Below are 13,677 nucleotides of genomic sequence, written 5' to 3'. Positions count from 1 at the left end.
AAAGACATTTATATCTCAGCGATAGATGGATATGCGGTTATAAACAAAGTTTTGATTGATATAAGTAATCCCTAGTGATGTTCTACTGAGAAAACTGAACTGAAGGTTAATGGTGCAAAGGAAACAAATTAATTAACATTTTTTGCTGAACAAAATAACTTAACATTATAAAGTTATGAACCAAACATTCCTTTGACAGCAAGAATGTCTCTGCACCATCATTGGCTTAGAGTTCTGAGTACACACATATGTTACTACAAAATCATTTGCCTTCAGTTCGAGCTGCTGTCATGTTCTCTTGCCTCGTCTCAATACTACCCTGAGTCCTTCAGCTTCCCCATCATCAGCAATGATTCCCTCAGCATCCCCATCAGATTCCTCTTTCTCCTTGTCCGGGCAGACATTTCTCCACTTCTAATTTCTAACTGCATCATAGAGATAAACTGAGGATTTTGTATCTGTCTGAGGGTTTCACACTGGGATTATCAGCTACCTCTTGTCATCCAAGAGATGGTCCTGAACATTGAGGGTATGATATCCTCTCTGTTCAGAATCTGGTTAGATAATGCCATGGAGCTCTGAGCACCACACGTATGCAGACAGTGAGCCCTTATACCCGAGGAGCCCAGCGATGCTACAAGTCCAACACCTCAGGCACCTTGTGACCATGGTGAACTGGTCAATCTGTAAAGGGCCTACCAGGTACACGCCTCCTATATGTAGTCTGCTTTATGAGCGTGCATGTTTCCTGTTTTTGGCTGACAAGATTGTGCCCATGAATATAACTCCAAGTTTGGGGTGTTAATATGTGGTCATAATATGTTAATGAATACAGAACAGGTTGCCGAGCATGGAGTCCCTGGTTCTCAGGACTCACATCCAGCATCCAGACACTCCACTGCACCCTCACACACCAACATTGTCACTGGCCTGATCCTCACTTCTCATGGTTTCCACACACCTATAACTATTCTGCTGTAGCAGGTTCATCACCCGTGGTACATACAGTCACTGACCTTCCACCTATCAAATCAAAGTGGCATGCAATAAAAGGCAACTGATTAAAACTAGTGAAGGATAAGCATGCTCGTGTCATAGAGAGGAGATGGTTTCTCACATCATGGATGGGTGATGATGGCAATCCTTGGAATCCAGTGACAGTGAGACCATTGAGGATGATTGCATATTCCTGCCTTATATCCTTTTGCCTCTCAACTCAACTTCATCCTACTATGTGGCATGCTAACTGCAGACAGCATGATAAAAGCATTTCTTGATTTCCTCCATATTCCACTTCCCTTGGAATTCCCACTTCCAGATACCCATAAACTGCCACGTGCCCAAACACACCAAACCCTGAAGGAAGAGAGAGCAAGAGAGAGAAGCAAGACGTTGTGAAGGTACATTGTTATTTGCTCTGACACTTCAAATACCTAAGAGGCCGGGAGACACGATCATTCATCCAGATGCATATAATCTGCAGATGGGCCACGAGGAAAGGATGGCTCATTTACCTAGCTCCCTTTGGGGTGACGCCACAGTAGTTCTGTTGCAGACGACTCACATGAAAACCTCAAATGGGGCAGCAGACAGGAAAACATTATATGCATCAGCTGGCCTGCTTTGCAGATTGCCTCTTGTTATTGTCAAGGAACATGGAGACATCTGGCACCATGTTGCTTGAGGGCAAAAGGTACAGCTTGTCCTCAACGCAGCCATCTCATTGTGATGTTACATTCGTAGAGACAGTGTTGCTACTGTACTGCCCTTACAATAGTTGCAGCTGTTATGTAGATAGGTATGATGCCACTGAGAATGTAAAATTGAGGAAGTTGTCCAAACACACTGCACAGGTATTTTCAAATAACCTTACAAACGAAAAGCTTTTTAAAAATGCCCTTACCTGTAATTTGTGTGCCTGGCCCTTTAAGGGATGCTAACACAGGATCCATCTGTAAATGCTTGTACTACCGAGTGTTCTACAAAGGCAATGACTGGATGTGTATGGTTTAAATTTCATATCCTGTCATAACATCAGCCAAATGGAATGTGTGACAACAGCATAGTATCGATTCAAAGCTTTCCAGCACAAGGCATACTCTACATGGCCCCTAATCCTCATAGAACACTGTGCAAGTTGCACAGGAAGAGGCCAGAGGAACAAAGGCTGCACCAATACCCTTCTCCCCACTGGAGGCAGTGGTCTGGAAATTAATTTGGTATTCTCTAACTGCAGAATTATCGGGGTCATTCTAAGTTCTTCCCGATAACAAGTCTATCAATAATTACTGCAGGAAACCTTGCTTCTGGATATCTGAGTGGAAATCATCTGTCAATTATAGTTTCCTGAGATTAATGGAGCAACAAGACTTTAATTAATTAGGTTTACAGCCTCTTTTAGTGCCAATCCAACATGCCAGTTTTGTTCATGTTTTATTTTCAGTGTTATAAAAAAAGACAATCAATGGGAAATGATTGGAACACAGAAAGTGTCCAGATAAATTGTTTTTACATGAAACATGTATGAGACTCATTGTCTCAGATATGCTGAGCTGTATTTTGCGATGAAAATTAAAACAGAGGAACCTATGTTTATTGTTGCAGTTGCCAATTATACATGGACTGCAGCTCTGAGTCAGAAAGTTCTGTGTTAGTAGTTATTCAGGCTGATATACAGTGCAACACAAGAAAATGCAGCCATGCTGAAGGTACTAGCTTCTGGCTAAGACATTAAACAAGTGTTTTCTAACCTCTCAGGTAGGTGTAAAAATTCCATGGAAATATTTTGAATGACCGTAAGGGAATTCACCATAGTAGTTGCCTACCAATATCATGTAAGCTATTACCTTGTTTTATCACATTGCATTTTTGAGCTCTTATTGTGCAAATCAGTCTCTTAATATGCCTGCCTGGCATCTCGGGAGGCCATATGGTGCCCAATAAATGGGGATACTTGGGAATAATCAATTTGGCATGGGTCTGAACAGGGAGTATGGGAGTATGAGTTGAAGGACAGAGGTAACAATGTGAAAGCCGCTCTCTGTCCTGTGCTCCTCCTGAATAAAGCACCCTCACTGGGAACACTAAATAAACTGGATACAATCACCTCAAAGGAATAGTAAAGGGATTAGCACCAGTGGAAAACTTCTTAGATTTCATAACATCAGGAATCTCTCCTTTATAAATAGGTTTCTGATTTGTCACGCACCCACCCCATTTCATGCTACCACTTGTTTCTGAGCTTACACTTCAATGATTCCTGACACCTGAGATTTTTTCTGACTGTGTTTCTGGTAAATAAGCTTCCACATGGTTATAAAAACACTTGGCGTGAAACTCTATCTTTCGTTTCTTTTAAGTACAGATAGTATAATAAATTCAGAAATGTGCATCACAAGTGCGAATTAACATTCATAAACTAGAACAAAGTATGGCATGATAATGGAACAGAGCTCATGATAATTTTGAAGTGTCAGAGGAGTCTTCTAGTTGCACATGTCACAGAAACGATGAATGTTTCTATCGTTCCATCATCATTGGGTCTTATACGGAGACAGGTGTGTTTTCTTCGTACAATTGGAGAGTGATTCATTGGCAAACTTCTGAGAGTTTAAAATATTATTTATTCTCACACACTTACATCAAATTAAATACAACGTTGTACACGTTAATTTTCACTCATACAATCACACACCCAATGACTAGCTATAGGTAAACATAATGCAGTTTTACAGGTTACAGTTAACTTGGTCTTTGGCTTATGATTACTGATCTCCCCATAGGCCAACTGATGGTTTCTTGAGACTTTTAAGTGATTTAAAATTGAAGTGAGGGTCTTATAAAGTGAAGGGTTCATGATAGGTTATGAAATTTCTTATAATTCAATTCTTAAGCCTTTGGTTCTCCATTGATCTCAGATGCTTGACACCATGCAGCTGAATTCTGAGTCTCGTTCACAGACTGGCTGAACTGAGAATTTTGATGACTTCTTATCTCTTAGGTAAATCTTTAAGGACAAAGGAAACATGGCTGAGTTCGTTGTGGCTTTTCACAAACTTATAATCTTTTTACAAGTGTTCAAGTTGATTCCACATCATGTGTTGTGGGTTAACACTTCTTCACGTGGATCCATCCAGTTCAGTTGAATGGGAAATACCTTCATAATAGAATGGGAATTAAGAGTGACCATTGCCTTTACTATTCCATAAACTGAGTTTCAATATTTCTATTTACACAGTCTCAAACTTGGAGAAAGGCAGTTTAGAAATCTCCACATTCTTTCCTTTCGGCCCAACCTAAAACAATCAAAAGTACAAATTCCCTGGATGGCTGTGAAAGTTCACATTTACTTAATACAGGTTTTTCTCCTATAATGTGTGTTTCATTCACACGAATTCACTCTAACACGATTGACAAATTGAGCTCACTGTTTCTAAAGTGTGAAGTTTTAAGGCATGTATTGGTTATAATGCGATTCCAGCCCCATTAGTTTAAATGGTGGTGCTATTACATGATTTTGTTTTCATAAGACGGGATTGCACAAGAACTACATTAAAGCAGAACTGACTGTACTAAGACTCAAGCCAATACCTATTTGTCTCAAATACCAAAGTTCAGCTGATTTACTGCAGCCATTTTACCAGCTTATGTCAAACTTTTAAAAACATTAAGTATGTAAGTTAGCTCACTGAGCTGGAAGATTTGTTTTCAAACATTTTGTCATCATACTAGGTAACATCATCAATGAGAGTCTCTGGTGAAGCGCTGGCTTAAAAGCATTCTTTGAAAGTTCATAAAATGTCTGGCATGACACAAAACTGAATCCAGGTGTAAACCAGAAGGGGAGTTACATTTTATTTTTTTCCTGAGTAAGAACACAATGCAAAATTCAAAGTTTTAAAAGCGACCTTTGCCCTTTTATCCACATTAAGTGCCAGAGACAGTAACTTGCAATGTTTTCACAACTGTATGACTCTATCTGATATTCTAATGATTGAATTAAGACAACTAAGCTATTTCTTTTCCTGGTTGATTTAATCTCTGTAGTCATGAATTGAAGATATACTGGCCGCTGCATCACACTGAACCTGGCACAGAGGTAAGTGACAGATTGGCCAAGAGTTTGCTGAAACAAGAGTGATGAGGCTATCAACACTCATGAGTCTTGCAGGTTAATCTAATACGAGCTTATAGGAACCGCACAAGCACAGTTGAATTCAGAAATCCTGAAATGTCAGTCAGAGGTGCCCTGCTCCTCCGCAAGGCCCATCGTTGTGGTCCTTAATGATAACTCAGCAGTGAAGTCACTGTAATGGCCTGAATATGTAATGCTTAACTAACAGCTCTGCTGTAAAGACAAATAAAAAAAAATTGGACAAGGTCATTCAGGAGTAAATGAGTTTTTAACGGCTTAATAAGAGATTATTATACTGAACAACTGTACGGTTCTGAAAAAATAATGTAGCATTTATGGCATCTCATCCTCCGAAAATAAAATTAATGCTGAAATTTTTTAGTTAAATGTTTTTGTGTAGTTTTCTGTTTTTCCTTTTTATCTCTCTATTAATCCTATACCTATATCCTAATCTTTAGTTTACAACCAAAAGAATGGTTTAAATATGATTTATGTTTCCTAGTTTATAGGAACTCTGGTTTGTAGTCTGTCAGTCGCTGTGAGGATCAAGTTGATGATTTGCAATATGCTTGGCCTGATTACAGATGCCACAGATTCCCATGTAGAGGCTACTGTGCTGATCAGTTGCCTAATCATTGGAAATCTCTGTTGACAAGACTCTGGGCAAATGCACATAAACTGAACAGCACTGTTTCCTCACTACTGAGAAAGAAAGTACAAGCCATTGCAGTAGTGCCACACTTCTGAAAGAATGGATTGAATTTTTCTGCCTGTGGCATAAGTGATGACAAGAACATTGGGTTAATAGGGAAAGACTGAAAAATTCTGAATCTAGACATCAAGAAAAATGTTTGCTATTTTCACCTTAAATCTTAAATGGCAACTTCAGAATCTCACCACTGAGAGGAGATTACCTTATTTTCATGCAATAATATCTCATTAAAACCCTCATCTCACTTTATTAATGCATTACTTCAATTCTTCTCTCCTTCCTTAAGAAACTAAATGGTTGAAAACCCAACATATAAGTCAGAGCAGTTACCTGGTGGCGGGCTTACTGATTGCTTGTCCGTCATCCAACTCTCACTCACAAGGTGAACAGAAGTGAGGAACGACCTGTGCAAGGTACATAATCCCTACACATTGTGTTAGCCTCCATCTTGCCACATTGAAGTGCAATGCTTTGACTGCTGTCGTCAATGTCACAGTTTTAAAAAATCGGACTGTATGAGATTATAATGTAAGAGGAGAGCAATGTTTGGTCATTACAACTTTTTTCATTCTCAGGCTAGCTGAAGAGGCTGCTCACTTCTCACATGGCTTCAATTTAACCAGATCCAACAGTGAAAATTGTACTGTGGCAGATATTTTAACAGTACAAATGAGCATATGCTTAGAAAGGTGAGTGTTTATTTATAATGATGTTGCACAATGCCACCAATGAGCCCTTGCTAAGCTTTTCTTCCTCTGCCTCTCACTCTGGCAGTCCTCTGTGTGCCAAAAGGCATTAAGACACAGGAGCAGTAGACCATAAGACCATAACACATTGGAGTGGAACATGATACTTATCTTTATTAGCTGAAGCATAAAATTCAACAGCACAGAAAGTAAGCTGGACCTCTATACAATGTTAGTTAGGCCACAGCTTAGGCAGTTCTGGTCACCATAATATAGGAAGGATGCAATTGCATTTGAGATGGTGCAGAGGAGATTTACCAGGATGCTGCCTGGGCTGGAGGGTCTGTGTTCTGAGGGAAGACTGATAGGCTGAGTTGGTTTTCTTGGTGCAATGAAGGTTGAGAGTTGACCTGATAGAGGTGGATAAGATTATGAAGGGGCGGAGGCAGGTTGGATAGGGAGGCACTTTTTTTCATTAGTGGTGGGTCAATAACCATGCAGCACAGAATTAAGAGGTAGAAAGCTGAGAGAAGGTTTGAAGAAAAATGATTTCACTCAGAGGTTGATGGGAGTTTGCTGCCTGAAAGTGTGATTGAATCAGAAACTCTCATTACATTTAAACAGTATTTAGGTAGTCACTTCGGTTGTCCACCTCTTGGACCATAGGCTATGGCCAAGAACTGGAAAACGGGATTAATGTAGACAGACACTTGCTGACCAGTGTAGACACAGTAGAGTGGATGACCTCCTTCTATGCCGTAAATATCTATTAGCCTGAGTTTATATAAAAAAATGAAGGGTAGGAAAATAGGAACCATTCAGGAGGATGTGTGGGAAGAAAGGAATTTAATTAAGTGAAGTAACAGGACTGAAAGAAATGAATGAGATGAAGAGAGGAGGATGCTGTAATAAGTAGGTGGGTGAATTGCTAAGCAACGTGGATAGGGTTGATTTATTTGGAGACGATTTGCTTGGATACTTGTCCTAAGGCCAGTTGTGATGTGTAAGATTGTACCCAATGCTGCACACTAATCTTATTACATTAGTGCCAAGCAAATCGAACTACGAAGCATGTATTTCTGCTCTGCAAAGCACAGAGGAAATTCAGTCTGCTTTCCTAAATCTCCCGTTTAATTTCTATTGAGGCACATTTCTGCAAAAAATCTGCTATTTTGTGTTTTGTTGGGTACAATCCTCTGCATGAGATTTCCTAGGTCAGAATATATTTCTAAAGATAAGATTCCATTTAATTTGATCATAGAAAGTAAAATGTGCCTCAATTACACATTCAATCTGTGTCAGGTTAGGCTTTATGTACAGATGTGTACTTAACTTATAGAAACAAACTTGGAAATAAAATTAGTTGAGAATGTGAAAGAAGCTGTCAACTCACTGTAACCTACTTTGAACAATTGAGTGTGTATGTGGGCACAACATATGAGTGATGTGTATGAATACAAGGGTGGATGTGTGTATCAGAAATTGAGCAGAGATGAGTGTGTGTGTAAGATTGTGAGTGTGTGTAGGTAAATAGGCATATGTGGGATGTGGGTATGAACGTATATGCTTGAGAGTGTGCCAGTGAGTGACTGTAGGGATAAGTGTGCTTGTGTGTATGTGTGAGTGAGTTTATGTGTGGATGAGTGTGTTTTTGGAGAATGTGCATGAGTGCTAGACTCAGTCAAATGTGGCTTTGATTTTTAAGGGCAGTGACTCTACCTCATCCGTAGAGTTCAGCTCTTTTGTCTGTGCTCTGACCAAGGCTCGAATGGGATCAGTAGCCAAATCTGAACCTAAACCTAACCACTTATAAGCACGTTATTGCTGAGGATGTGTTGCTTTATAGCACTGTTTATGAATCATTCTATCATTTTACAGATAGAGTCATAGAGTCGTAGAGATGTACAGCACTGAAACAGACCCTTCAGTCAACTTGTCCATGCTAATTAGATATCCCAACCCAATCTAGTTCCACCTGCCAGCACCCAACCCATATCCTTCCAAAACCTTCCTATTCATATACCCATCTAGATGCCTTCTAAATGTTGCAATCATACTAGCCTCCACCACTTCCTCTGGCAGCTCATTCCATATACGTACCACCCTCTGCATGAAAAAGGTCCCTTTTAAATTTTTCCCTCTCACCCTAAACCTATTCCCTCCAGTTCTGGACTCCCCCACCCCAGGGAAAAGACCTTGTTTATTTAGCCTATCGATGCCCCTCATAATTGTATAAACCTCTATAAGGTCACCCCTCAGCCTCCAACGCTCTGGGGAAAATAATCCCAGCCTACTTAGCTTCTCCCTGCAAATGAAATCCTCCAGCCAAGGCAACATCCTTGTAAATCCTTTCTGAACCCTTTCAAGTTTCGCAACATCCTTCTGATAAGAGGACTTGTCTTAGTTGAGAACATAATCTTCAGTTAATTGATAAATTAAACAAAAGCTAGACTTTACATAGAAATTAATTCTTAAAACATTTCCATTCACCAACTCTCAGTACAAAGAATCTTTTCCATTCTCAGGACACTAGTAAAATACCCTTGGTGCATTGCTGCAGTACCTACTCTAGATACAGTGTGCCAGTGGGACATAGGGTGGATGTTTCAACTAATTGACAATGTTGACATTGATAAGAAAGTGTAAGTATGCATTTCCACAATTGTGCATCAGTGTTAGTGTTCACTTTGCATTATCATGTAAATATAGCCTCAATAAGAATCAAACTGCAAATTGACACTGAACTGCCAAATGATATTTCCCAAATTTTCCCTTCAATTCACTGCAGATTTGATTCCCTTTAATGCCTAATCTTCACAAAACAAAAGTTAGAATGTAATTGTGCCGAAAGAACACAAGGAACGGGTTCAAGGGATAATCCTACATTTCCACTAATTCTAATTAATAGGCCTGAGACCTGTTAACCTCCAGCTCATGCTCATAAATCTAATGAGCTACCTGAATGTATGGTTAGTAAAGTGGAGATGAATTGCCGTCAATAGATTCGGGAACGGAGGTGGTGACCAATAAAGGAGAGGACAGTGCCTTGAGCTGGTAACACCACACAGCTTTGCTATATTTTATATATTTTAAAGGTATATTTTAAGAAGTTTAAAAAAAACATTTTGCCAATTATCATCAACTTTCAGAATTCTCTTTGCCCATTGCATAGGCATCTGAAGAACTGAAAACCTAGTCAAAACCTGTATGGTATAAACTCTAACTTGCTTTTGGCAACATGGGACCTAAAACAGACCCTAGGTCTGTGTGTCAGGAGTCAGACAGACCATCTGAAAAAAGACCCAAACATTTCCTTCCTTAAAGGGCATGGTGAACTAGTTGGATTTTTCAATGACAGTCCAGCAGCTTTATTAGTATTTTATTTTGAATTTTTAAAAAAACCTCAGTTCAAATTCTTAAACTTCTACAGTAAGATTCAAATTCACATTCTGTGTACTATTAGTCCAGACTATAGTAAATCAACTGTTGGGACTAACTAGCAATGCTTTATTTAGCTCGTCACGAACCATTACATTGACCTTGTGTGTCTCACGCCTGGAATTGTTTGATTTATGCTCAGAATTTCATTGATTTCATGCCATTCACTTTGCCACACAATGCCATTGTGACGGAATCACATGGTAACAGAACACCTTGATAAATAGTGTAGTGCTCTCTGTGACCTTGTTGATCTATGTCAAAACCCACACAAATTCACATCCATCAGGAAAACACATTTTTGCAATCAAGGCACAATGAAGAGCTTGCAGCTTTGATTTAGCACAATTATTATAAACAATATTTTAATGTATACTCTCGTCCTTCAAACAGGCTCCATCCTGGCCTCCTACACATGACCATTCTTTAAGTTATTTCCTTCCTGGCCTTGCGTTAGCACATCCCTGTGCAATATATTTAAAACAAGTCTGCTAAAGTCATGGAAAATAGTGAAAAAATGTTTCAGATTGAATCACAATTTACCTAAAGATAATTGGAAAAGTTTTCCCTCCATTGACTGAGAACGTACTGAGACAGAGAGTTCAAGTCAACTCCCATCTGTCCCAAGATAGTGTCACTAATGGTAATTCTCATTTTAATTCCAGTTGGGAGTTACATTGAAATGGGAATCTATGGCATAGATGCTAGACCATATAAGCCTTTACATGACTTCACAATATGTGATGTGATCGTATAAGTGTACCCGTCTTGCTTTCACTTGTTCTTTCTGTGTAATGGAGTCAGTGTAATCAGTCAATTCTGTGTAATGTACAGTGAGAACCAAGACTGTGTATGCAAGTCTGTGATATTTAGCTACCCAAGCATTTACACTTGTTCATAAACTTCAAGAACTTGACTTTGTCATGTATGTCAAGCAAATTAACACGAAGAAAATCACAATCTGCTATGTGCTATGTGGCACCTGTAAGTGGGCACTAAAACATTGCCTTGAAAGTTAGTTAGTTAGTTAGTTTGCGGTAGATGTTAAATGCTGAAAAGGTGACAGCAGCATGGCAGCTGAGAAAAGTCTAAATTCAAAGCTGAAGTTAAAACTACAACCAAAAATAAAGACTACAAACCCATGCTGAAGTACACTGCGCTCTCTACCTCTCTCATATTTTTTTCAATTAAATAAAGCGTTTTGTGAGAGACGCAAAGCAGCTCCAATTTAAAAGTGATAATTCCAAAGTGCTGAAAGACAGTTCCAATCTAAGACAGTGATCCTGAATCAAAGTACCGAAATATAAACTAAAGAAAATGCTTTTTACATTAAACAGGCCTTAACTGTGTCCAAACATTGGTCGATTCAGCCATTTCTTTTCTGATACAGTATGAAAATGAGAAAATAGCACAAGTGACATCATCACTGCTTCTTATTTTGCATGAATGCCACCTATCAGCATAAGCCTGTAACATTTAAAGGGGCAATAAAAGATAATGAAATAGAGAGAAGTCAGCAAACAATAAACAGAAAAACATTACACTATTATATAGTCTTCTATACTAGCTTTTTAGAGCACATAAAGCTAAATCCAAGAGAGCATAAAGCTACATAAAAGAAATTTGAACAGCATAGATCTAGCCATGGACAGGCAATTCATTATCATTCTGTCAGCACTTTAGGTACTTAAAGAATCAATCTTTACTGAATGAATTAGGAAGTAACTGAGAAAAAAATGACAGACAGTCAAGTTTCTTCTCTCTTTACACGCTGAAAGGTTAGGAAGAATAAGAAGTCAATTATATCAACCTCAACAGATGAGAGAACTTCTCCTTCACATCGGAATCATTCTGAGCCATGGTACAAATAATATTTTCCATGTTCAAAGACTTGACTACTTTTACTAAATCCCATTTTAAATCAATATACCACCAGCACAACAGTTTGAACACACTCAGTATGTTCAGTGTTCCTCAACAAAGTGTGTCATACAGTCATAGAATCGTACAGCACGGAAACAGACCTCTCAGGCCAACATGCTGACCATAATCCCAGACTAAACTAATCCCACCTGCCTGCACCTGGTTCATATCCCACCAAACCTTTCTTAATCATGTACTTATTCAAATATCTTTTAAATGTTGTAACTCTACACACATCCACCACTTCCTCTGGAAGTCATTCCACACATGAACTGTGTGGAGTTTGTGCATTCTCCCCTTCTCTGCGTGGGTTTCCTCCAGGTGCTCTGGTTTCCACCCACAATCCAAAGATGTGCATTGGTGTGCATTAGGTGGATTGGCCATGCTAAATTGCCCATAATGGGATGCGTAGGTTAGGTACATTAGTCAGGAGTAAATGCAGAGTAATAGGGTAGGGGAATGGGTCTGGGTGGGTTACTCATTGGAGGGTCAGTATGGACTTGTTGGGCCAAATGGCCTGTTTCCACACTGTAGGGAATCTATGAACACTCTGTGTAAAAACAAATGCTCCTCGTCTTTTTAAAAGCTTTCTCCTCTCAACAATATGTCCGTACTCTTGAAATCCCCCATCCTATGGAAAAGATAACTGCCATTGACCTTACCTATACCACTCATGATTTTATAAACCTCTATAAGGACACCCCTCAACCTTCTGCAATCCAGTCAAAAAATCCCTGCCTCTCCAGCCTCTGCTTATAACTGAAACCCTCCATTCTCAACAACATCCTGGTAAATGTCTTCTGAAACTTCTCCAGCTTAATAATATCCTTCATATAACAGGGTGACCAGAACGGGACACAGTACTCCAGAAAAGGCCTCATCAACATCTTGTCCAACCCCAAAGTAACATGCCAACTCCTATACTCAAAGGTCTGAACAATGAAGGCAAGCATACTAAATGCCTTCATAAGCACCCTATCTATATGTGACCAAAACTTCAAAGAATTATACCCCTGAACCCATAGGTTTCTCTATTCTCTATTCAAGTTTATGAAACACAATTTCCCTTTTACAAAACCATGCTGACTATCCCTAATCATTCTTTGCCTCTCCAAATGCATATAAATTCTATCTTTCAGAATCACTTCCCAACAACTTACCTAACACCAAATTCAGATTCACAGGTCTGTAGTTCCCAGGTTTCTCCTTACATCTCTTTTTAAATAATAGCACAAGATTAGCCACTCTCCAGTCATCCAGCACCTTACCTCTAGTTATAGATGATACAAATATTTCTGCAAGATGTCCTGTAATTTCCTCCCTAACTTTCCACAACATCCTGGGATACAGATCCCAGAGATTTATCCACCTTCATATTTTCTAAGACCTCCAGCATTTCCTCTTCTGTAATGTGAAATGATTTCAAAACATCAGTATTTATTTCCTTGAGTTCTCTAGACTCCATTTCTTTCTCCACAGTAAAAACTGATGTGAAATATCCACTTCATATCTCTCCCATCTCCTGAGATTCAACATAAAGATGACCTCTTTGATCTTTAAGTGGCCTTACTCTCTCTAGTTGCTCTCTTGCTTTTAATGTACTTGTAGAATCTCTTACGGACTCTCTCCTTAATATTATACATCCTTAGTATTATTTGCAAAGGCTATCTAATGGTCCATTGTACACAGTGCACCCCACCAAGAAATGTGCAAAAAATGGGATGTTTACCATGTGTCCTCACTATTCTAAGTCAAGTGGTCTCACAGAACACACTGCTCATATG

At 39.1% G+C, this 13,677-nt stretch overlaps 1 protein-coding gene across 1 annotated transcript in view; it reads right to left on the bottom strand.

The window, feature by feature from the left end:
* The window catches only part of LOC122560400 (complement C1q tumor necrosis factor-related protein 1-like), a 50,266-nt gene extending 48,320 nt beyond the window's left edge, over positions 1 to 1,946 (bottom strand). Inside the window, exon 1 of the mRNA XM_043711033.2 lies at positions 1,904 to 1,946. The gene's annotated coding sequence lies outside the window, so the exon portion shown is untranslated. The remainder of the gene's footprint in view (positions 1 to 1,903) is intronic.
* Between the last annotated feature and the right edge of the window lie 11,731 nt (positions 1,947 to 13,677).

Source organism: Chiloscyllium plagiosum, unplaced genomic scaffold (genome assembly GCF_037043375.1).
Source record: "Chiloscyllium plagiosum isolate Xiang-an unplaced genomic scaffold, Cpla_swu_hap1 HiC_scaffold_20, whole genome shotgun sequence".
Taxonomy (NCBI): Eukaryota; Metazoa; Chordata; class Chondrichthyes; order Orectolobiformes; family Hemiscylliidae; genus Chiloscyllium; species Chiloscyllium plagiosum.
The sequence above is the reverse complement of the archived record's forward strand: the minus strand, read 5'-3'. Positions and strand labels throughout refer to the sequence as shown.